The sequence below is a fragment of the Oncorhynchus kisutch genome, linkage group LG8 (genome assembly GCF_002021735.2).
Source record: "Oncorhynchus kisutch isolate 150728-3 linkage group LG8, Okis_V2, whole genome shotgun sequence".
Taxonomy (NCBI): Eukaryota; Metazoa; Chordata; class Actinopteri; order Salmoniformes; family Salmonidae; genus Oncorhynchus; species Oncorhynchus kisutch.
The window spans coordinates 70,129,412-70,154,498 of record NC_034181.2 but is presented as its reverse complement, the minus strand read 5'-3'; positions in this window follow the sequence as shown (position 1 = coordinate 70,154,498).

Below are 25,087 nucleotides of genomic sequence, written 5' to 3'. Positions count from 1 at the left end.
CCGTGGAATTGGAGGGGTAGGTTCTGGAGGAGAGGTGTTGTGTTCCGGTTGCGGATGTTTTGGATCCTGAACTGCTGCGGGAGTTTCACCGTCGCCGGATCGCCCTTCACTTCGCACTCCGGGTCGTCCCCGAAGCCGGTGCCGGCGTGCCACCGGAGCTTCGCGTCAAGGGCGGGGTACTGTCACGACTTCCGCCGAAGTCGTTTCCCCTCCTTATTTTGGCAACGTTCGGCGATTGAAGTCACAAGCTTTTTAGCCATCAACTCTCAATTTTTTCATATATCCATTTGTTTTGTCTTGTCCCATACACACCTTGTTTTCATTCCCTAATCATTATATCATATATTTAGCCCTCTTTTTCCCATCATGTCTTTGTGTGTAATTGTTTGTTTGGTATTGTGGATTATTACTTATGTCATGTTCGACAGGCAGTTCGACACATAAAACGACACAGAGTTACACATGGAGTAAAACAAACATACAGTCAATAATACAGTATAAACAAGTCTATATACGATATGAGCAAATTAGGTGAGATAAGGGAGGTAAAGGCAAAAAAGGCCATGGTGGCAAAGTAAATACAATATGGCAAGTAAAACACTGGAATGGTAGATTTGCAGTGGAAGAATGTGCAAAGTAGAAATAAAAATAATGGGGTGCAAAGGAGCAAAATAAATAAATAAATAAAATAAATACTGTAGGGAAAGAGGTATTTGTTTGGGCTAAATTATAGGTGGACTATGTACAGGTGCAGTAATCTGTGAGCTGCTCTGACAGTTGGTGCTTAAAGCTAGTGAGGGAGAAAAGTGTTTCCAGTTTCCAGGGCAGTTTGTAGTTCGTTCCAGTCATTGGCAGCAGAGAACTGGAAGGAGAGGCGGCCAAAGAAATAATTGGTTTTGGGGGTCACCAGAGAGATATACAGTGCCTTGCGAAAGTATTCGGCCCCCTTGAACTTTGCGACCTTTTGCCACATTTCAGGCTTCAAACATAAAGATATAAACTGTAATTTTTTGTGAAGAATCAACAACAAGTGGGACACAATCATGAAGTGGAACGAGATTTATTGGATATTTCAAACTTTTTTAACAAATCAAAAACTGAAAAATTGGGCGTGCAAAATTATTCAGCTCCCTTAAGTTAATACTTTGTAGAGCCACCTTTTGCTGCGATTACAGCTGTAAGTCGCTTGGGGTATGTCTCTATCAGTTTTGCACATCGAGAGACTGACATTTTTTCCCATTCCTCCTTGCAAAACAGCACGAGCTCAGTGAGGTTGGATGGAGAGCATTTGTGAACAGCAGTTTTCAGTTCTTTCCACAGATTCTCGATTGGATTCAGGTCTGGACTTTGATTTTGTGTTGGCTAAGGGCAGTCAGGTCTGGGGAGAACCAAGGGCTATATCTGTTCCTGGTTCTAAATTTCTTGAATGGGGCATGCTTATTTAAGATGGTTAGGAAGGCATTTAAAAAAAACAGGCATCCTCTACTGACGGGATGAGATCAATATCCTTCCAGGATACCCTGGCCAGGTCGATTAGAAAGGCCTGCTCGCTGAAGTGTTTCAGGGAGCGTTTGACAGTGATGAGTGGAGGTCGTTTGACCGCTGACCCATTACGGATGCAGGCAATGAGGCAGTGATCGCTGAGATCTTGGTTGAAGACAGCAGAGGTGTATTTAGAGGGCAAGTTGGTTAGGATGATATCTATGAGGGTGCCCGTGTTTAAGGCTTTGAGGAGGTACCTGGTAGGTTCATTGATAATTTGTGTGAGATTGAGGGCATCAAGCTTAGATTGTAGGATGGCTGGGGTGTTAAGCATGTTCCAGTGTAGGTCACCTAGCAGCACAAGCTCTGAAGATAGATGGAGGGCAATCAGTTCACATATGGTGTCCAGAGCACAACTGGGGGCAGAGGGTGGTCTATAGCAGTTGGCAATGGTGAGAGATTTGTTTTTAGAGATGTGGATTTTTAAAAGTAGAAGTTCAAATTGTTTGGGTACAGACCTGGATAGTAGGACAGAACTCTGCAGGCTATCTTTGCAGTAGATTGCAACACCGCCCCCTTTGGCAGTTCTATCTTGTCTGAAAATGTTGTAGTTTGGGATGAACATTTCAGAATTTTTGGTGGTCTTCCTAAGCCAGGATTCAGACACAGCTAGAACATCCGGTTTGGCAGAGTGTGCTAAAGCAGTGAATAGAACAAACTTAGGGAGGAGGCTTCTAATGTTAACATGCATGAAACCAAGGCTATTATGGTTACAGAAGTCATCAAAAGAGAGCGCCTGGGGAATAGGAGTGGAGCAAGGCACTGCAGGGCCTGGATTCACCTCTACATCGCCAGAGGAACAGAGGAGGAGTAGGATAAGGGTACGGCTAAAAGCAATAAGAATTGCTCGTCTAGAACGTCTGGAACAGAGAGTAAAAGGAGGTTTCTGGTGGCGATAAAATAGCTTCAAGGTATAATGTACAGACAAAGGTATGGTAGGATGTGAATACAGTGGAGGTAAACCTAGGTATTGAGTGATGATGAGAGAGATATTGTCTCTAGAAACATCATTGAAACCAGGAGATGTCATTGCATGTGTGGGTGGTGGAACTAATAGGTTGGATAAGGTATAGTGAGCAGGACTAGAGGCTCTACAGTGAAATAAGCCAATAAACACTAACCAGAACAGCAATGGACAAGACATATTGACATTAAGGAGAGGCATGCTTAGTCGAGTGATCAAAAGGGTCCAGTGAGTAGTGAGGTTGGTTGGGGTCACGGTGATTTAGACAGCTAGCCGGACCATTGGTAGCAAGCTAGCATAGGATGGAGGTCTGTTATTAGCCACCTCGTGCGTTTCCGTAAGAAGAGCTTCATAAATAAATTTGATTTGATTTATAAATACATTTAATTTGACAGACAGGCTCTATTACGGTCTGTCAGCTGCTGTTTTTGCTGGCCCTGTCTTTACCCTGCTCATAGGACATGATGGACAGTGTGTGAGTCCGTGTCTTCAGTAATGTGTGTGTGCATGCGTTCTTAGAAATGCATGCGTGGTTGCAAACACATAAATGTGTGTGTGTGTGTGTGTGTGTGTGCATGTGGTGTGTGTTTGTGCGTGCATACCTGCAAACCTATCGTTAGTGGTCTGAGTGAAATGGATAAACTACTGTGATACTTCCAGGTGCCTCCAGAGGTGTTAGCCTATCATGTTCTGTGAGATTTTATCACTAATCACCTCTGCTGATGACACACAGAGTAATTATCAGGCTGACATGTAGCACTTAAAGGCTGACACTAACAGGTGCTGAGCCAGGGAGGCTTGCTGTTTCTAATGCTACATGTGGCGGTGATCTGCTTTTAATAGTGCAAACATAGAGGAGGTATGAATAGACGTGTTGCCATGACTCTTGCCCATTGTGCTGCATGTATTCACTGAGTCGACTATTGGACGACAACAACATTGTATTCTGATGGCCAACAGTAGTAGTCTGTTGAATGTGGCACTTGATAATCAACTGTATAATCATACTCATTGTGGAGTGATTGACCTGTGCTCAGCCACTCTCTGCTTGCAACATGATGCAGGCAAATTATGAGAAAATCAACTACTGCAATAGGGTGAAGGCAGAGGTTGAATATGAGTACAGGCAGAGAGAGAGAGGTAGAGAGAAGGAAAGAGAGAGACAGACATACAGTGGTAGGATCTTAATTTGATCCAGCAGGAAAATACAGACATACAGGCAGACTAGGTCCATAGAAATAGGCTGTTCCAGTGTTCTGGGTGGATATGTGGATAGGTAACTAACTTGGTGATGTCACAATGCCCCTTTACCAGGGAAGGAGAACTAGTTGTTATAAGGGAACATTATGAGGTAACATGTTGCCACGGAAACACACTTATGTCATAATCTCAGACCACATTAAAACGGTCAGACAAGCTCAGGTAGAGCGCATTAGCTACATTCGAACGATCTCCCAACCTATAACTGATTTGATTGATTACAACAGTACACTACCTTGTCGTGACATGGGTCAGAGACTAAGTGACCCTGTCCCTGAGGTATCCCATAGGGAGAAACCAAAGGAGACACAGGAACATAAAGATAAACCCAAGGAGAAGAGGATCCCTCAAGCCCTGACCTTTCTTCAGCTGTTTACACTGCTGAGCTGCGTCAAGGTGAAGAAAACACCCTTTGATCCCTCCCAGAGTGGTGATGGGAGAAAGGGAACAACGATAAACTATACAAACAACTATAATGACTCTGATACTGGTGAGTGTTAGGAGGTGTATATTGATTAGTGCTGCTACATTGTACACTATCTAGGCTTCACTTGGGAAAAAAACAGGTCATGTGTCTTAGAAATGTTTCAGTTACAGCCTTGGACTACTCTGCAGGTGACGTGAAAAGGATCAAGGACAAGAGTAAAGGAAAGGTTGGGGGAGAGAAACATAGCATTGAATCTCAGGACCACAAATGCAGAACGACACAGGAAAAAGAAAAAGACATTAAACAAAGACCTAACTCGGTAAGACATCCAAACTTGCTTGTTAATGAGGATTAACCAATGCATTTGACAACTGATAATACCACAATAAGGAAAACACAGCATATTGTGTTGAATCTGATTCTTTGACATGGCTTGACAAATGTGATAATGTCACAATGCCCCTTCGGATGGGGTAGGCCCTAATAGTTATTAGGAAAAGTCTAAACAGAATCCATGGAATGTCCCAACTCTGACCTTTGACGTTGAAATTTAAATGGTTAAGGTAAGGCTTAGGGTTAAGATAGGGGTTAAGGTTAGGGTTTAGGGTAGGGATGTCCCAAGGATCACGGACAGCACTAACCCTAGTTATTATGGGGTAACATTTTGACATGGAAACACACTTAGGAAATACTATTTGTTGCCAATCAAGCTAGAGCTCATTGGCTACGTATATTCAACATTGATATTGTAGTTTGAAAACTCAGTAGATTTCTAACTGATGTACTGATTGCGACACTGAAATCTCCACTGAGGAGCAAGCAAAGAAGACCCAGCAGAAAGAGAAGAAGAAGAGCATCCATCCAGCTGTGGCGGCCCTGCAGCTGTTCACTCTCTTCTGCTGTGGTGGGAAAGTCAAGCTGAGGAAGACTCGTCCCTCTCAGAACAGACAGAGTAGAAAGGACCAGGACAAAGATAATGCATATGATACTGGTGAGTGTTATGGGGTGTCTGCTGATTAGATATAGAATGAGATTGGCTCCACTTGGAAGAAAGTGTCTTCAAAATCAAAATGTCTAATCTACACAGGGTCAGACTTGTCTGGAGGTGATGTTACAACCAAAAGCTTCAAGGACAATATTAATGGAAAGGTGTGCAGGGAGAAAGACCGGACTGAAGTTCAGCTGTTGAAATCATCTCAGGACCACGAACCCGTAAGTACAACACCAGAAACAGACAAGGGAACTAATTCAGGACAAAGACCTAACATTGTGAGACAACCAAACATGCTGTATCATATTTTATTGTGAGCAAAATATCTTTCCCATAATGCTGTGTTATCATTGGGTGTTACAATTGTGTTGTGCAGGAAAATCGAAGGACACCCCGGCAAGTGAAGACCCCTGTGGAGGAAATTTACATAAGACCTGACTCTCCGACTCTACCACGTGCCCACGTAAGTTACTGAAACCTAAATTACTATACGGACAGACAGAGATTAAAGCATCTAGACAATTTCCCCTCTGACCTCAACCTAACCACCCTTTTCCTCCGGGTAGAGCTCCCTCTCTCAGTTGTCCCTGGCTCGGAACCAGGACATCCTCCCGCTGGAGTGGCAGCTACCCGGAGTCCCTCTGACCACCTCGTCTATGGCAACTAGGACAGAGAGAACGCCATCCTCTACCAACACTTCGACACATGCGCAGATGGAAACACAGACATCAGATATGAACACAGACACACAGACCACTTCTACCTCTCAGAGCCAGATCTCCATGGTCTCATCGGAGACCATGATAGATCTTCACACGTCAGACTCCATTACCCAGACCTCCACTCTTGACATGGCACTGGCCCCTGAGAGCACTAAGGACATGATCACTACTGATGAGGATGTGAAGGATGACTCTGCTAAAGATTTGATCTCCACCCTAACAGACACCTCTATGGAGAAATCCATCAGTGAGACCAGCCTGAAAGACCTCATCGCTGAGTATGAAGATGACAATGAGCTGAAGGATATGGCTGCCTCCGCTACCCCTGCTACTGATAATGCCAATGAGGATGCAATGCTGCTTGAGATTGCAGCACTTTTTGACAGTGGAGACCGAGCTGCCTCTGCATCTCTGAAGAGCCAATAGGTCTAATAAACATTTCAATGTAGCAAAAGCTATACTTTGATCAATTAATAAAGCATATTTTCTGCAGCAAATTTCCACTACTGTTGATATGTGACACAGCATGTTTAGATTAGACCTATTTGTTTGAATTCACCAAAAATAATAAATATTACTGCCAAGGGAACAATCAAACTACTACAGGTAGGGGAGAGTGAATATATCAGCATAGAGTTCATTTGGACAATAATGATCCATAAGCATATTGCATTCTGTAATGTATGAAATAACATTCACCCACATCGAATACAAATCAGACGTGTTCTATTTTCCTCTATCTTCCCTCCCACATCCTGATGAGGTTTAGATCGTCATGTTATCCAGCCCTTAAACTGTTTAGCATTTTAATAACACCTCACAAACTCAGGGCCTAATTACCTTTGTTACACATGCATCAAATAGAGTCCTCCTGTCACCACATATCTGAGCCACCTGAAGATGCTTTGTTACTGGTGGGTTTCCAACAGATTACAGGGAGATTGGTTAAGTAAGTCAACCTAAATAAGGATGGTGGGAACATCCTCATACTACAGCACATCATTCTCTTTGCCTGTATTACAGGAGGGGAGGATATATTGGTGTCATCAGAGTAATTGATTAGCACACATACTGTATGTGTCATTTAATCACCTTGAATGGTGACAGAATAGAGAGCTTTGAAACTATTGAATTAAGTATTAAAATACCAGGTGAAAAATGCTCCGTTAGAAAATCATTTTGAGAATTTAGGTATTTTATGAATTGTCACAGGGAAGATTTAGTTCAAACTGCACTTTTCTGTCTCTGTCATGCCTGTGGTCTGCATGGATAATGAGCTGAGAGAAGCAGTAGTAGCAGCACATCGTTTACGGCTACAGCCAAGCTGTCCCTCACCTGAGAAACCCCCTAGTTGTACATGAGTGCACTCTCCACAATAAAGATCAGCCTGACATCAACATGCTGTTGACAAAGTAGACTTGGAACTAAATCAACATAACATAGATACTGTACATGTATGTAATTAAGCATGACGTTTTTGAGGATTGTTAATCTAGAAAAGATGCAGAACATATTAACTCTGAAAGGGGAGGGAGAGAAGACAGGGGGATGACTGGGAGAATATAGAGGAGAGACAGTAGGAGGGATGGTGAGATGTATCCATCTATGAATTCAAATATTAATCTACCCAATAAGGAGATCAAAGTGTGTGTCACCCAGATGTACACACAGACATGCACGTACACACAGACATGCACGTACACACACCTACACACACAAAAACACACACACGCTCACACCCACTCCTCTATCCACATGAAGTGGTCAGGGCATCACAGTGATCTAGTTACAAGGACATTGAGAGAAGCCATTTCTTTCCTCTAGAGACTGTAACATTGATGAGGTCTCCAACAAGAGTGGCCAGTCTATCCTCAGGGGGATACTACTGACAACACATTGAAAATGGGTGTCGTTATATCCTGCCTGTTTGGCCCTGTCCGGGGGTATCGTCGGATGGGGCCACATTGCCTCCCGACCCCTCCTGTCTCAGCCTCCAGTATTTATGCTGCAGTAGAGTATGTGTCGGGGGGCTAGGGTCAGTCTGTTATATCTGGAGTATTTCTCCTGTCTTATCCGGCGTCCTATGTGAATTTAAGTAAGCTCTCTCTAATTCTCTTTCTTTCTTTCTTTCTTTCTTTCTTTCTTTCTTTCTTTCTTTCTTTCTTTCTTTCTTTCTTTCTTTCTTTCTTTCTTTCTTTCTTTCTTTCTTTCTTTCTTTCTTTCTTTCTTTCTTTCTTTCTTTCTCTTGGAAGACCTGAGCCCTAGGACCATGCCTCAGAACTACCTGGCCTGAATACTCCTTGCTGTCCCCAGTCCACCGGGCCGTGCTGCTGCTCCAGTTTAAACTTTTCTGCTTGCGGCTATGGAACCCTGACCTGTTCACCATACCTGCTACTTTTCCCAGACCTTCTGTTTTCAACTCTCTAGAGACAGCAGGAGCAGTAGAGATACTCTGAATGATCAGCTATGAAAAGCTAACTGAGCTTTATTCCTGAGGTTCTGACCTGTTGCACCCTCGACAACGACTGTGATTATTATTATTTGACCTTGCTGGTCATTGTCACGACTTCCGCCGAAGTCGGCTCCTCTCCTTGTTCAGGCGTCGTTCAGCGATGGACATCACCGGCTTTCTAGCCATCACCGCTCCATTTTTCAGATATCAATTTGTTTTGTCTTGTCCCATACACACCTGGTTTTCATTCCCTAATCATTCTACATGTATTTAGCCCTCTGTTTCCTATCATGTCTTTGTGTGTAATTGTTTGTTTGGTGTTGTGGATTATTGTCAGGCGCTTTACTTTTGTCATGTTCCGTATTTTTGTCACGTTATTGTTTTTATGTGCTGTGTATTTTGGAACGGAATTAAAGTGTGCCTGTTCACTACACTCTGCTCTCCTGCACCTGACTTTGCCTCCCTTACACACCTTTGACAGAATTACACACCAAACCATGGAGTCAGCAGGAGCAGGTACCCCGGTTAGAGGAGTCGAGGAGCGCGTCCAGGAGAGCGACAAGGAACATTCGGCAATGTTAAGTCAACTTGGTGCCATGATGGAACGCGTTGTTCAAACCATGGACCGTTGGGAGAGACAGGGAGTCTCTCCAGCGCCTCGACCAGTACAACCGGGATTGCCTCCACCCGTCCCGTCCGGAGAGAATTCCAGTGGGATGCATCTCTCCCTTCCCAGGGAGTATGATGGAATGGCAGTAAAGTGCCAGGGATTCCTGTTTCAACTGGACCTCTATCTGGCCAGCGTGCATCCAGCTCCCTCAGGAAGGGAGAGAGTAGGTACCCTCATTTCCTGTCTCACAGGAGGAGCGCTGGAGTGGGCAAACGCCGTGTGGAGAGAGGAGGACGCGGCGTTGGACCAGTTCGAGGAGTTCACCCGTCGCTTCCAGGCCATCTTCGACCATCCACCCGAAGGTAGAGCGGCGTGAGAAAGGCTCTTCCATTTGAGGCAGGGGACGAGGAGCGCCCAGCATTTCGCTCTGGAATTCCGGACCTTGGCCGGCGGAGCAGGCTGGAACGCAGGGCCCTCATCGACCACTATCGATGCAACCTACGAGAGGACGTCCGTCGTGAGCTGGCCTGCAGGGATGCCACCATCTCCTTTGACCAACTGGTGGATTTGTCCATCTGGTATGATAACCTGCTGGTCACCCGCGGACGTCCAGAAGAGGCTCTGTCGGTGCCATCTTCCAGCATCACCACTCAGGTGCCCATGGAGTTAGGAGGGGCTGCTCATAGGGAGACTGGAGCAGGAGCCATCACATGCACCATCTGTGGCCGCAGAGGACACACTCTGCGTGCCGTGTTGGTTCTTCTGGGAGTCGAGGCAACAGACAGGGCACTCTGGCGTCACCCCAGGTTAGTTCGCACCACACTCATCCAGAATCCTCTGTTGATCAACTGTTTGTGCCTGTTTGTTTCCCTGAATTTTCTCCACATTCCCAGCATAAGGCGCTCGTCGATTCAGGCGCAGCTGGGAATTTTATCGATAGAGCGTTAGCCATTAGTTTAGGATCCCCATTTTTCCTGTAGTTAGACCCTTCCCAGTTCACGCTCTGGATTGTCGACCATTATGGTCCGGGATAATCAGGGAGGCCAACAGAGGGCAGAGGGCTCTCACGGGGTGGTTGCGAGAGTGCTCAGGGAGGTGTGTAGGGGTTGCTGTTGGTACTACCACGGCAGGGAAGGTCCAGACCAGGTCTCCCCCCCCCCCTGAGCGGAGACGGTGGCTATGGATACCTATGTCTTTGAATCCCTGCGTCATCCGCCTCCTCAAGTTTATTTTTTGTGAAGAAGATGTATAGGGGTTTACGCCCGTGCAGTGGCTATAGAGGACTCAATCAAATCACGGTGAGATACAGTTTGCCGCTACCTCTTATCGCCACGGCGATTGAGTCAATGCATGGGGCGCGCTTCTTTACGAAACTGGATCACGGGAGTACGTATAACCTGGTGCGTATCCGGGAGGGAGACGAGTGGAAGACAGCATTTAGTACCACCACAGGGCATTATGAGTACCTCGTCATGCCGTATTTGTTGATGAATGCTCCATCAGTTTTCCAATCCTTTGTAGACGAGATGTTCAGGGACCTGCACAGGGTGTAGTGGTGTATATCGATGACATTCTGATATACTCTGCTACACGCACCGAGCATGTGTACTTGGTGCGCAAGGTACTTGGACGACTGGTGGAGCATAACCTGTATGTCAAGGCTGAGAAGTGCCTGTTCTTTCAGCAGGCTGTCTCCTTCCAAGGGTATCGCATTTCCACATCAGGGGTGGAGATGGAGAGCGACCACATTGCAGCCATGCGTAATTGGCCGACTCCCACCACGGTAAAGGAGGGGCAGCGGTTTTTAGGGTTTGCCAATTACTACCGGAGAATTTTCCGGGGTTTTGGCCTGGTTGCTGCTCCCATTACCTCATTGCTGAAGGGGGGTCCTGTATTGTTGCAATGGTCGGCTGAGGCGGACAGGGCTTTTGGGCAGCTAAGAGCTCTGTTTACTTCGGCACCCGTGCTGGCCCATCCGGATCCCTCTTTGGCATTCATAGTGGAGGTGGACGCGTCCGAGGCTGGGGTAGGAGCCGTGCTCTCACAGCGCTCGGGTATGCCACCGAAACTCCGCCCCTGTGCTTTCTTCTCGAAGAAGCTCAGCCCAGCGGAGCTTAACTATGATGTGGGTGGACCGCGAGTTGTTGGCTGCGGTTAAAGCGTTGAAGGTGTGGAGACATTGGCTTGAGGGGGCTAAACAGCCTTTCCTCATCTGGACTGACCACCGCAACCTGGAGTACATCCAGGCAGCGAGGAGACTGAATCCCCATCAGGCAAGGTGGGCCATGTTCTTTACCCGCTTTGTGTTTACCCTATCCTACAGACCAGGTTCCCAGAATAAGACGGCAGACGCACTGTTCCGGTTGTGTGATACAGAGGAGCGGCCCATGGATCAGACTCCCATACCCCCGGCCTCCTTCCTGGTAGCGCTGGTCGTGTGGGAGCTGGATGTGGAAATTGAGCAGGCTTTGCGTGCAGAGCCCGCCCCCCTCCAGTGCCCCGTTGGGCATATGTACGTTCCGTCAGCTGTCCGTGACCAGTTGATCTATTGGGCCCACACATCCCTGACGGTGCTCTGTCTGACTGGAAAGTACTGATGGCCCACCTTGGCAAAAGACGTGAGGGCTTATGTTTCCTCCTGCTCGTTGTGTGCCCAGTATAAGGCTCAAAGACACATGCCCAGAGGTAAGTTAATCCCTTACCCGTTCCACAACGACCTTGGTCACATCTGTCAGTGGATATCCTAACAGATCTTTCTCTTTCACAGAGAAACACTATGATCCTGGTCGTTGTGGATCGTTTTTCTAAGTCCTGTCATCTCCTCCCTCCTCCCTCCTCCCTCCCTCTGCCCGGTCATCCTATGGCCCTGCAGACTGCGGAAGCCCTGTTGACTCACGTCTTCCGGCACTACGGGGTGCCTGAGGATATAGTGTCGGATCGGGGTCCCCAGTTCAAGAGTTTGGAAGGCGTTCATGGAACGTCTGGGGTTCTCGATCAGCCTTACCTTAGGTTTTCACCTCGAGAGTAACGGGCAGGTAGAGAGAGTTTAAAAAATATATATATTTCACCTTTATATAATCTGGTAGGCTAGTTGAGAACAAGTTCTCATTTGCAACTGCGACCTGGCCAAGATAAAGCATAGCAGTGTGAGCATACAACAAAGAGTTACACATGGAGTAAACAATTAACAAGTCAATAACACAGTAGAAAACAAAGGGGGGGTCTATATACAATGTGTGCAAAAGGCATGAGGAGGTAGGCAAATAACTACAATTTTGCAGATTAACACTGGAGTGATGAATGATCAGATGGTCATGTACAGGTAGAGATATTGGTGTGCAAAAGAGCAGAAAAGTAAATAAATAAAAACAGTATGGGGATGAGGTAGGTGAAAAGGGTGGGCTATTTACCAATAGACTATGTACAGCTGCAGCGATCGGTTAGCTGCTCAGATAGCTGATGTTTGAAGTTGGTGAGGGAGATAAAAGTCTCCAACTTCAGCGATTTTTGCAATTCGTTCCAGTCACAGGCAGCAGAGTACTGGAACGAAAGGCGGCCAAATGAGGTGTTGGCTTTAGGGATGATCAGTGAGATACACCTGCTGGAGCGCGTGCTACGGATGGGTGTTGCCATCGTGACCAGTGAGCTGAGATAAGGCGGAGCTTTACCTAGCATGGACTTGTAGATCAACCAGGATGTGGGCAAGTTTCTGCGGTCTTATTGCCAGGACCGGCTGGGTGTGTGGGCTGCGTTCGTGCACTGGGCCGAAATGTCACAGAACTTGCTTCGCCACTCCTCCACTAACCTCTCCCCCTTTCAGTGCGTATTTGGATACCAGCTGGTTCTGGCGCAATGGCATCAGGGTCAGACCGAAGCTCCTGCGGTGGATGACTGGTTTAGGCGCGCGGAGGAGACATGGGAGGCCACCCGTGTACACCTCCAGCGAACCGCGTGCTGCCAAATAACCAGAGTGGACCATCACAGCAGTGAGACCGGGTCTGGCTCTCGACCCGTAACCTGCCCGTAACGTTCTGACCTTAGTTCTTTTGTTATGTCTTTGTTTTAGTATGGTCAGGGCGTGAATTGGGTGGGTTGTCTATGTTTCTTTTTCTATGATTTGGAATTTCTGTGTTTGGCCCGGGAATGGTTCTCAATCAGAGGCAGCTGTCATTCGTTGTCCCTGATTGAGAACCATACTTAGGTAGCCTGGTTTCACTTTTGAGTGGTGAGTGATTGTTTCCTGTGTCTGTGTTTGTACCATACGGGACAGTTTCGATTTTCGTTTGTTCATTCACGTTGTTATTTTGTACTTTTATAGTGTTCAGTTTTATATATTAAAATGGACACTTACCACGCTGCACATTGGTCCGACATCTCTTACTCCTCGTCAGAAGAAGAGGAGAGTCGTTACACTGCCCCTCCGACTGCCCTGCCGGAAGCTGGGTCCGCAGTTTGTGGGGCCCTTTAAAGTCCTGAGGAGGGTGAATGAGGTATGTTACAGATTACAGCTTGCCTCTGATTATCGTATTAACCCCTCGTTCCATGTGTCTCTCCTCAGGCCGGTGGTGGATGGTCCGCTCCAGGAATCTGAGGTGTGGGAGGTCCCTCCACCCCCTTTGGACATGGCGGGGGCCCCAGTGTACATCGTTCGTTCCATCCTAGATTCGAGGCGTCGGGCGGGGTGTCTTCAGTACCCCGTGGAATGGGAGGGGTAGGGTCTGGAGGAGAGGTGCTGAGTTCCGGTTTCGGATGTTTTGGATCCTGAACTGCTGCGGGAGTTTCACCGTCGCCGGATCGCCCTTCACTTCGCCCTCCGGGTCGTCCTAGAAGCTGGTGTCGGCGTGCCACTGGAGCTTCTGCGTCAATCGCGGAGTCACAGGCTTTTTAGCAATCAACTCTCCATTTTTCATATATCCATTTGTTTTGCCCTCTTTTTCCCATCATGTCTTTGTGTGTAATTGTGTGTTTGGTATTGTGGATTATTGTCGGGCGCTTTACTTATGTCATGTTCCGTGTCTTTGGCACGTTATTGTTTTTATGTGCTATGTATTTTGGAAAGGAATTAAAGTGTGCCTGTTAACTATAATCTGCTCTCCTGCACCTGACATACTTTTGACAGTCATCAATGAACATTTGAACATCTTGGCTATGTTCTGTTACAATCTCCAGCCGGCACAGCCAGAAGAGTACTGGCCACCCCTCATAGCCTGGTTCGTCTCTAGGTTTCTTCCTAGGTTCTGGCCTTTCTAGGGAGTTTTTCCTAGCCATCGTGCTTCTACTCCTGCATTGCTTGCTGTTTGGGGGTTTAGGCTGGATATCTGTACAGCACTTTGAGATATCAGCAGATGTAAGAAGGGCTACATGAATACATTTGATTAGATTGTTAATACATTTGATTTGACAGACAGGCTCTATTACGGTCTGTCAGCTGCTGTTTTTGCTGGCCCTGTCTTTACCCTGCTCATAGGACATGATTGACAGTGTGTGTGTGTCCGTGTCTTCAGTAATGTGTGTGTGCATGCGTTCTTAGAGATGCATGCGTGGATGCGTGGTGTGTGTGTGTGTGTTTGTGCGTGCATACCTGCAAACCTATCGTTAGTGGTCTGAGTGAATTGGATAAACTACTGTGATACATCCAGGTGCCTCCAGAGGTGTTAGCCTATCATGTTCTGTGAGCTTTTATCACTAATCACCTCTGCTGATGACACACAGAGTAATTATCAGGCTGACATGTAGCACTTAAAAGCTGATACTAACAGGTGCTGAGCCAGGGAGGCTTGCTGTCTCTAATGCTACATGTGGCGGCGATCTGCTTTTAATAGTGCAAACATAGAGGAGGTATGAATAGACGTGTTGCCATGACTCTTGCCCATTGTGCTGCAACAACATTGTATTCTGATTGCCAACAGTAGTAGTCTGTTGAATGTGGCACTTGATAATCAACTGTATAATCATACTCATTGGGGAGTGATTGACCTGTGCTTAGCCACTCTCTCTCTCTTTTTTTTTTTTTTTAACCTTTATTTAACTAGGCAAGTCAGTTAAGAACAAATTCTTATTTTCAATGACGGCCTAGGAACAGTGGGTTAACTGCCTGTTCAGGGGCAGAACGACAGATTTGTACCTTGTCAGCTCGGGGATTTGAACTTGCAACCTTCCGGTTACTAGTCCAACGCTCTAACCACTAGGCTACCCTGCCGCCCCTTGCAACATGATGCAGGCAAATTATGAGAAAATCAACTGCTGCAATAGGGTGAAGGCAGAGGTTGAATATGAGTACAGGCAGAGAGAGAGAGGTAGAGAGAAGGAATGAGAGAGACAGACATACAGTGGTAGGATCTTAATTTGATCCAGCAGGAAAATACAGACATACAGGCAGACTAGGTCCATAAGCTGTTCCAGTGTTCTGGGTGGATATGTGGATAGGTAACTAAATTGGTGATGTCACAATGCCCCTTTACCAGGGAAAAGGAACTAGTTGTTATAAGGGAACATTATGAGGTAACATGTTGCCACGGAAACACACGTATGTCATAATCTCAGACCACATTAAAATGGTCAGACAAGCTCAGGTAGACCGCATTAGCTACATTGGAACGATCTCTCAACCTATAACTGATTTGATTGATTACAACAGTACACTACCTTGTCGTGACATGGGTCAGAGACTAAGTGACCCTGTCCCTGAGGTATCCCATAGGGAGAAACCAAAGGAGACACAGGAACATAAAGATAAACTCAAGGAGAAGAGGATCCCTCAACCCCTGACCTTTTTTCAGCTGTTTACACTGCTGAACTGCGTCAAGGTGAAGAAAACACCCTTTGATCCCTCCCAGAGTGGTGATGGGAGAAAGGGAACAACGATAAACGATACAAACAACAATAATGACTCTGATACTGGTGAGTGTTAGGAGGTGTATATTGATTAGAGCTGCTACATTGTACAATTATCTAGGCTTCACTTGGAAAAAAACTGGTCATGTGTCTTAGAAATGTTTCACTTACAGCCTTGGACTACTCTGCAGGTGACGTGAAAAGGATCAAGGACAAGAGTAAAGGAAAGGTGTGGGGAGAGAAACATTGCATTGAATCTCAGGACCACAAATGCAGAACGACACAGGAAAAAGAAAAAGACATTAAACAAAGACCTAACTCGGTAAGACATCCAAACTTGCTTATTAATGAGGCTTAACCAATGCATTTGACAACTGATAATACCACAATAAGGAAAACACAGCATATTGTGTTGAATCTGATTCTTTGACATGGCTTGACAAATGTGATAATGTCACAATGCCCCTTCGGATGGGGTAGGCCCTAATAGTTATTAGGAAAAGTCTAAACAGATTCCATGGAACGTCCCAACTCTGACCTTTGACGTTGGAATTGAAATGGTTAAGGTAAGGGTTAGGGTTAAGGTAGGGGTTAAGGTTAGGGTTTAGGGTAGGGACGTCCCAAGGATCACGGACAGCACTAACCCTAGTTATTATGGGGTAACATTTTGACATGGAAACACACTTAGGAAATACTATTTGTTGCCAATCAAGAGCTCATTGGCTACTTATATTCAACATTGATATTGTAGTTTGAAATGTCAGTAGATTTCTAACTGATGTACTGATTGCGACACTGAGGTCTCCCCTGAGGAGCAAGCAAAGGAGACCCAGCAGAAAGAGAAGAAGAAGAGCATCCATCCAGCTGTGGCGGCCCTGCAGCTGTTCACTCTCTTCTGCTGTGGTGGGAAAGTCAAGCTGAGGAAGTCTCGTCCCTCTCACAACAGACAGAGTAGAAAGGACCAGGACAAAGATAATGCATCTGATACTGGTGAGTGTTATGGGGTGTCTGCTGATTAGATATAGAATGAGATTGGCTCCACTTGGAAGAACGTGTCTTCAAAATCAAAATGTCTAATCTACACAGGTTCAGACTTGTCTGGAGGTGATGTTACAACCAAAAGCTTCAAGGACAAGATTAATAGAAAGGTGTGCAGGGAGAAAGAAAGGACTGAAGTTCAGCTGTTGAAATCATCTCAGGACCATGAACCCGTAAGTACAACACCAGAAACAGACAAGGGCACTAATTCAGGACAAAGGCCTAACTCTGTGAGACAACCAAACATGCTGTATCATATTTTATTTTGAGCAAAATATCTTTCCCATAATGCTGTGTTATCATTGGGTGTTACAATTGTGTTGTGCAGGAAAATCGAAGGACACCCCGGCAAGTGAAGACCCCTGTGGAGGAAATTTACATAAGACCTGACTCGACGACTCTACCACGTGCCCACGTAAGTTACTGAATTCTAAATTACTATACGGACAGACAGAGATTCAAACATCTAGACAATTTCCCCTCTGACCTCAACCTAACCACCCTTTTCCTCCGGGTAGAGCTCCCTCTCTCAGTTTTCCCTGGCTCGGAACCTGCCCATCCTCCCGCTGGAGTGGCAGCTACCCGGAGTCCCTCTGCCCACCTCGTCTATGGCAACTAGGACAGAGAGAACGCCATCCTCTACCAACACTTCGACACATGCGCAGATGGAAACACAGACATCAGATATGAACACAGACACACAGACCACTTCTACCTCTCAGAGCCAGATCTCCATGGTCTCATCGGAGACCATGATAGATCTTCACACGTCAGACTCCATTACCCAGACCTCCACTCTTGACATGGCACTGACCCCTGAGAGCACTAAGGACATGATCACTACTGATGAGGATGTGAAGGATGACTCTGCTAAAGATTTGATCTCCACCCTAACAGACACCTCTATGGAGAAATCCATCAGTGAGACCAGCCTGAAAGACCTCATCGCTGAGTATGAAGATGACAATGAGCTGAAGGATATGGCTGCCTCCACTACCCCTGCTACTGATAATGCCAATGAGGATGCAATGCTGCTGGAGATTGCAGGACTTTTTGACTGATTACATGTTGACAGTGGAGACCGAGCTGCCTCTGCATCTCTGAAGAGCCAATAGGCCTAATGAACATTTCAATGTAGCAAAAGCTATACTTTGATCAATTAATAAAGCATATTTTCTGCAGCAAATTTCCACTACTGTTGATATGTGACGCAGCATGTTTAGATTAGACCTATTTGTTTGAATTCACCAAAAATAATAAATATTACTGCCAAGGGAACAATCAAACTACTACAGGTAGGGGAGAGTGAATATATCAGCATAGAGTTCATTTGGACAATAATGATCCATAAGCATATTGCATTCTGTAATGTATGAAATAACATTCACCCACATCGAATACAAATCAGACCTAGAGTCCTCCTATCACCACATATCTGAGCCACCTGAAGATGCTTTGTTACTGGTGGGTTTCCAACAGATTACAGGGAGATTGTTTAAGTAAGTCAACCTAAATAAGGATGGTGGGAACATCATCATACTACAGCACATCATTCTCTTTGCCTGTATTACAGGAGGGGAGGATATATTGGTGTCATCAGAGTAATTGATTAGCACACATACTGTATGTGTCGTTTTATCACCTTGAATGGTGACAGAATAGAGAGCTTTGAAACTATTGAATTAAGTATTAAAATACCAGGTGAAAAATGCTCCGTTAGCAAATCACTTTGAGAATGTAGGTATTTTATGAATTCTCACCGGGAAGATTTCGGTCAAACTGCACTTTTCTGTCTCTGTCATGCCTGTGGTCACCAGCTGTACAGACACCCCAGAGCTGCATATTCCTGTGGCCTACATGCATGGATAATGAGCTGAGAGAAGCAGTAGTAGCAGCACACAGTTTAGGGCTACAGCCAAGCTGTCCCTCACCTGAGAAACCCCCTAGTTGTACATGAGTGCACTCTCCACAATAAAGATCAGCCTGACATCAACATGCTGTTGACAAAGTAGACTTGGAACTAAATCAACATAACATAGATACTGTACATTTTTGATGATTGTTAATCTAGAAAAGATGCAGAACATAAGTGTCTCTCACCCAGATGTACACACAGACATGCACGTACACACACCTACACACACAAAAACACACACGCTCACACCCACTCCTCTATCCACATGAAGTCGTCAGGGAATCACAGTGATCTAGTTACAATGACATTGAGAGAAGCCATTTGTTTCCTCTAGAGACTGTAACATTGATGAGGTCTTCCACAAGTCTGTGAAACAAAGATACGTATTACTACAGTGAGGACCATTAATAGAGATCCACACTCTTTTCACACTTCGGTAGGCTATCTCTGCCAGCGGCTATTCTAGATCCTGAGCTACGAGTATCCATTGACCTGGGCCATCATTGGTTTAAGTGACCAGTCTATCCTCAGGGGGATACTACTGACAACACATTGAAAATGGGTGGGGTTATATCCTGCCTGTTTGGCCCTGTCCGGGGGTTTCGTCGGATGGGGCCACAGTGTCTCCCGACCTCTCCTGTCTCAGCCTCCAGTATTTATGCTGCAGTAGTTGGGGGGCTAGGGTCAGTCTGTTATATCTGGAATATATCTCCTGTTTTATCCAGTGTCCTGTGTGAATTTAAGTAAGCTCTCTCTAATTCTCTCTTTCTCTCTCTCTCTCTCTCTCTCTCTCTCTTTCTTTCTTTCTTTCTTTCTTTCTTTCTTTCTTCCAGAGAGTTTTCTTTAATGGAAGCTTCTCTAATGTCAAACATGTAAAGTGTGGTGTATCGCAGGGCAGCTCTCTAGGCCCTCTCACCTTTTTCTATTCATACCAATGACTTGCCACTGGCATTAAACAAAGCATGTGTGTCCATGTATGCTGAGAATTCAATGATATATGCATCAGCAACCACAGCTAATGAAGTCACTAAAACCCTTAGCAAAGAGTTGCAGTCAGTTTTGGAATGGGTGGCCAGTAATAAACTGGTCCTGAACATCTCTAAAACTAAGAGCATTGTATTTGGTACAAATCATTCCCTAAGTTCCAGACCTCAGCTGAATCCTGTAATGAATGATGTGGCGGTTGAACAAGTTGAGGAGACTAAATTACTTTGTGTTACCTTAGATTGTAAACTATCATGGTCAAAACATATAGATTCAATGGTTGTAAAGATGGGTAGAGGTCTGCTTTTTTGACATCACACTCCACAAAGCAATTCCTGCCGGCTATAGTTTTATCTTATCTTGATTATTGTCCAGTCATATGGTCAAGTGCCGCAAAGAAAGGCCTAGTTAAGCTGCAGCTGGTCCAGAACAGAGCAGCACATCTAGCTCTTCATTGTAATTAGAGGGCTAATATTAATACTATGGATGCCAGTCTCTCTTGGCTGAGGAAATAATGACTGCATCACTTCTTGATTTTATAAGAAATATTGATGTGTTGGAAATTTCAAATTGTTTGTATAGTCAATTTACACACATCACTGACACACTTACCCTATAGACATGCCACCTGAGTTTTCCACACTCCCTGGGTCCAGAACAAATTCAAGGAAACATACAGTATTATACAGAGCCATGAGTGCATGGAACTCCCTTCCATCTTATATAGCTCAAGTGAACAGCAAACCTGGTTTCAAAAAACAAATAAAGCAACACCTCACAGCACAACACCTCTCCCCCATGTGACTTACTTGTTGTGTGTATGTACTGACATGTAAGTGTAACTGATAGATGCACACACACACTACATGTTCATGTTAAAATAATCTGCTTAGACCCCAACCAAGGAACATCAAAAGTCGTGCTATAAATTCACAGACAACACAAAGATTCCTTGATGCCCTTCCAGACTCCCTCTGCCTACCCAAGGACGCCAGAGGACAAAAATCAGTTAACCACCTAACTGAGGATCTCAATTTAACCTTGCGCAATACCCTAGATGCAGTTGCACCCCTAAAAACTAAAAAAATGTCTCATAAGAAACTAGCTCCCTGGTACACAGAAAATACCCGAGCTCTGAAGCAAGCTTCCAGAAAATTGGAACGGAAATGGCGCCACACCAAACTGGAAGTCTTCCGACTAGCTTGGAAGGACGGTACCGTGCAGTACTGTAGAGCCCTTACTGCTGCTCGATCATCCTATTTTTCTAACTTAATTGAGGAAAATAAGAACAATCTGAAATTCCTTTTTAATACTGTCGCAAAGCTAACTAAAAAGCAGCATTCCCCAAGAGAGGATGACTTTCACTTTAGCAGTGATAAATTCATGAACTTCTTTGAGGAAAAGATTATGATTATTAGAAAGCAAATTACGGACTCCTCTTTAAACCTGCGTATTCCTCCAAACCTCAGTTGTCCTGAGTCTGCACAACTCTGCCAGGACCTAGGATCAAGAGAGACGCTCAAGTGTTTTAGTACTATATCTCTTGACACAATGATGAAAATAATCATGGCCTCTAAACCTTCAAGCTGCATACTGGACCCTATTCCAACTAAACTACTGAAAGAGCTGCTTCCTGTGCTTGGCCCTCCTATGTTGAACATAATAAACGGCTCTCTATCCACTGGATGTGTACCAAACTCACTAAAAGTGGCAGTAATAAAGCCTCTCTTGAAAAAGCCAAACCTTGACCCAGAAAATATAAAAAACTATCGGCCTATATCGAATCTTCCATTCCTCTCAAATTTTTTTGAGAAGGCTGTTGCGCAGCAACTCACTGCCTTCCTGAAGACAAACAATGTATACGAAATGCTTCAGTCTGGTTTTAGACTCCATCATAGCACTGAGACGGCACTTGTGAAGGTGGTAAATGACATTTTAATGGCATCGGACCGAGGCTCTGCATCTGTCCTCGTGCTCCTAGACCTTAGTGCTGCTTTTGATACCATCGATCACCACATTCTTTTGGAGAGATTGTAAACCCAAATTGGTCTACACGGACATGTTCTGGCCTGGTTTAGATCTTATCTGTCGGAAAGATATCAGTTTGTCTCTGTGAATGGTTTGTCCTCTGACAAATCAACTGTAAATTTCGGTGTTCCTCAAGGTTCCGTTTTAGGACCACTATTGTTTTCACTATATATTTTACCTCTTGGGGATGTTATTCGAAAACATAATGTAAACTTTCACTGCTATGCAGATGACACACAGCTGTACATTTCAATGAAACATGGTGAAGCCCCAAAATTGCCCTCGCTAGAAGCATGTGTTTCAGACATAAGGAAGTGGATGGCTGCAAACTTTCTACTATTAAACTCGGACAAAACAGAGATGCTTGTTCTAGGTCCCAAGAAACAAAGAGATCTTCTGTTGAATCTGACAATTAATCTTAATGGTTGTACAGTCGTCTCAAATAAAACTGTGAAGGACCTCGGCATTACTCTGGACCCTGATCTCTCTTTTGAAGAACATATCAAGACCATTTCGAGGACAGCTTTTTTCCATCTACGTAACATTGCAAAAATCAGAAACTTTCTGTCCAAAAATGATGCAGAAAAATTAATCCATGCTTTTGTCACTTCTAGGTTAGACTACTGCAATGCTCTATTTTCCGGCTACCCGGATAAAGCACTAAATAAACTTCAGTTAGTGCTAAATACGGCTGCTAGAATCCTGACTAGAACCAAAAGATTTGATCATATTACTCCAGTGCTAGCCTCTCTACACTGGCTTCCTGTCAAAGCAAGGGCTGATTTCAAGGTTTTACTGCTAACCTACAAAGTATTACATGGGCTTGCTCCTACCTATCTCTCTGATTTGGTCCTGCCGTACATACCTACACGTACGCTACGGTCACAAGACGCAGGCCTCCTAATTGTCCCTAGAATTTCTAAGCAAACAGCTTGGACGCAGGGCTTTCTCCTATAGAGCTCCATTTTTATGGAACGGTCTGCCTACCCATGTCAGAGACGCAAACTCGTTCTCAACCTTTAAGTCTTTACTGAAGACTCATCTCTTCAGTGGGTCATATGATTGAGTGTAGTCTGGCTCAGGAGTGGGAAGGTGAACGGAAAGGCTCTGGAGCAACGAACCGCCCTTGCTGTCTCTGCCTGGCCGGTTCCCCTCTTTCCACTGGGATTCTCTGCCTCTAACCCTATTACAGGGGCTGAGTCACTGGCTTGCTGGGGCTCTCTCATGCCGTCCCTGGAGGGGGTGCGTCACCTGAGTGGGTTGATTCACTGTTGTGGTCATCCTGTCTGGGTTGGCGCCCCCCCCTTGGGTTGTGCCGTGGCGGAGATCTTTGTGGGCTATACTCAGCCTTGTCTCAGGATGGTAAGTTGGTGGTTGAAGATATCCCTCTAGTGGTGTGGGGGCTGTGCTTTGGCAAAGTGGGTGGGGTTATATCCTTCCTGTTTGGCCCTGTCCGGGGGTGTCCTCGGATGGGGCCACAGTGTCTCCTGACCCCTCCTGTCTCAGCCTCCAGTATATATGCTGCAGTAGTTTATGTGTCGGGGGGCTGGGGTCAGTTTGTTACATCTGGAGTACTTCTCCTGTCCTATTCGGTGTCCTGTGTGAATCTAAGTGTGCGTTCTCTAATTCTCTCCTTCTCTCTTTCTTTCTCTCTCTCGGAGGACCTGAGCCCTAGGACCATGCCCCAGGACTACCTGACATGATGACTCCTTGCTGTCCCCAGTCCACCTGGCCATGCTGCTGTTCCAGTTTCAACTGACCTGAGCCCTAGGACCATGCCCCAGGACTACCTGACATGATGACTCCTTGCTGTCCCCAGTCCACCTGGCCATGCTGCTGCTCCAGTTTCAACTTCCACCTGACTGTGCTGCTGCTCCAGTTTCAACTGTTCTGCCTTATTATTATTCGACCATGCTGGTCATTTATGAACATTTGAACATCTTGGCCATGTTCTGTTATAATCTCCACCCGGCACAGCCAGAAGAGGACTGGCCACCCCACATAGCCTGGTTCCTCTCTAGGTTTCTTCCTAGGTATTGGCCTTTCTAGGGAGTTTTTCCTAGCCACCGTGCTTCTACACCTGCATTGCTTGCTGTTTGGGGTTTTAGGCTGGGTATCTGTACAGCACTTTGAGATATCAGCTGATGTACGAAGGGCTATATAAATACATTTGATTTGATTTGATTTGATTTGATGTTTCTAAATGTATGTAAATTGTAAAGTTTTTTGTCTGTAATATCTTGTTCGTTATATGTCGGACCCCAGTAAAACTAGCTATCCACCCTTGCTGTTGGCTAATGGGGATCCTAATAAATCAAATCAAATCAAGAGGGGATACGCTGTGCTCAGTGCAGCAGTCTGTAAACTGACCATGGTGAACCAGTCCACCTCCTGTCCTGACTGAGCAATTGATTTCTCCACTCTCTGGGAACTGCATTAGCCAGAACACATTTGTGGAGAGAAGGTCAGTGTCATCATGATGACGGAATGTCAAGTTCACTAAACCCAGCAGTCAATCACACAGGCAGACGCATGCACGTACACACACGCACAAATGCAGGCAGATAAGCAGGAATGACTACACACATACAGATATATGTGTGTATTGATTCTGTTATTACAACACTTTGCAACATTCACTGAGATAACACCTCTAGACCAGAGTCCCAAGGTACAGTATCAATCAATCAATCAATCAAATGTATTTATTACATCAGCTGATGTCACAAAGTGCTGTACATAAACCCAGCCTAAAACCCCAAACAGCAAGCAATGCAGGTGTAGAAGCACCTGTATATGATTCCTCACCCTACCTAGTTCTGCTTGGTTTCATGTATGAAGTTAAAATGTTGATCCTGTGATCAACGGTGGATCATGCCTGTGACCACAGTGGTGGAGGTCGTAACACAGAGACATGGCCTTTATTTGTTTAGCTAATGGCCATCACTAAAAGGAATCCAATAAGCCATCAGGATACACCCTGTGGCCATACAAGTGTCTAGGGGTCTGAAAGGAAGACTGGGTAGAGTGCATGAACACACTGACAGACACACATAGAAGAAAACACACATTGTCCCTCTACAAAACACCTACCAACACACCCACATGTAAACCCATATGAAACACACACACCCTGCATTTATCTGGATGCTAATGGTCTTGGCTGGAGGATGACGACATTAGTTATGGTCTTCAGGAGAGGCCAAGGTTTGTACATCATCACTACCCAGGAGGCACCAGTCTGATCTCTCCACGCCAATCTTTGTGTGCAACCATTTAAGAGAGCGGGACAGAGAAAGCGAGAGCACAAGAGTGCGCGA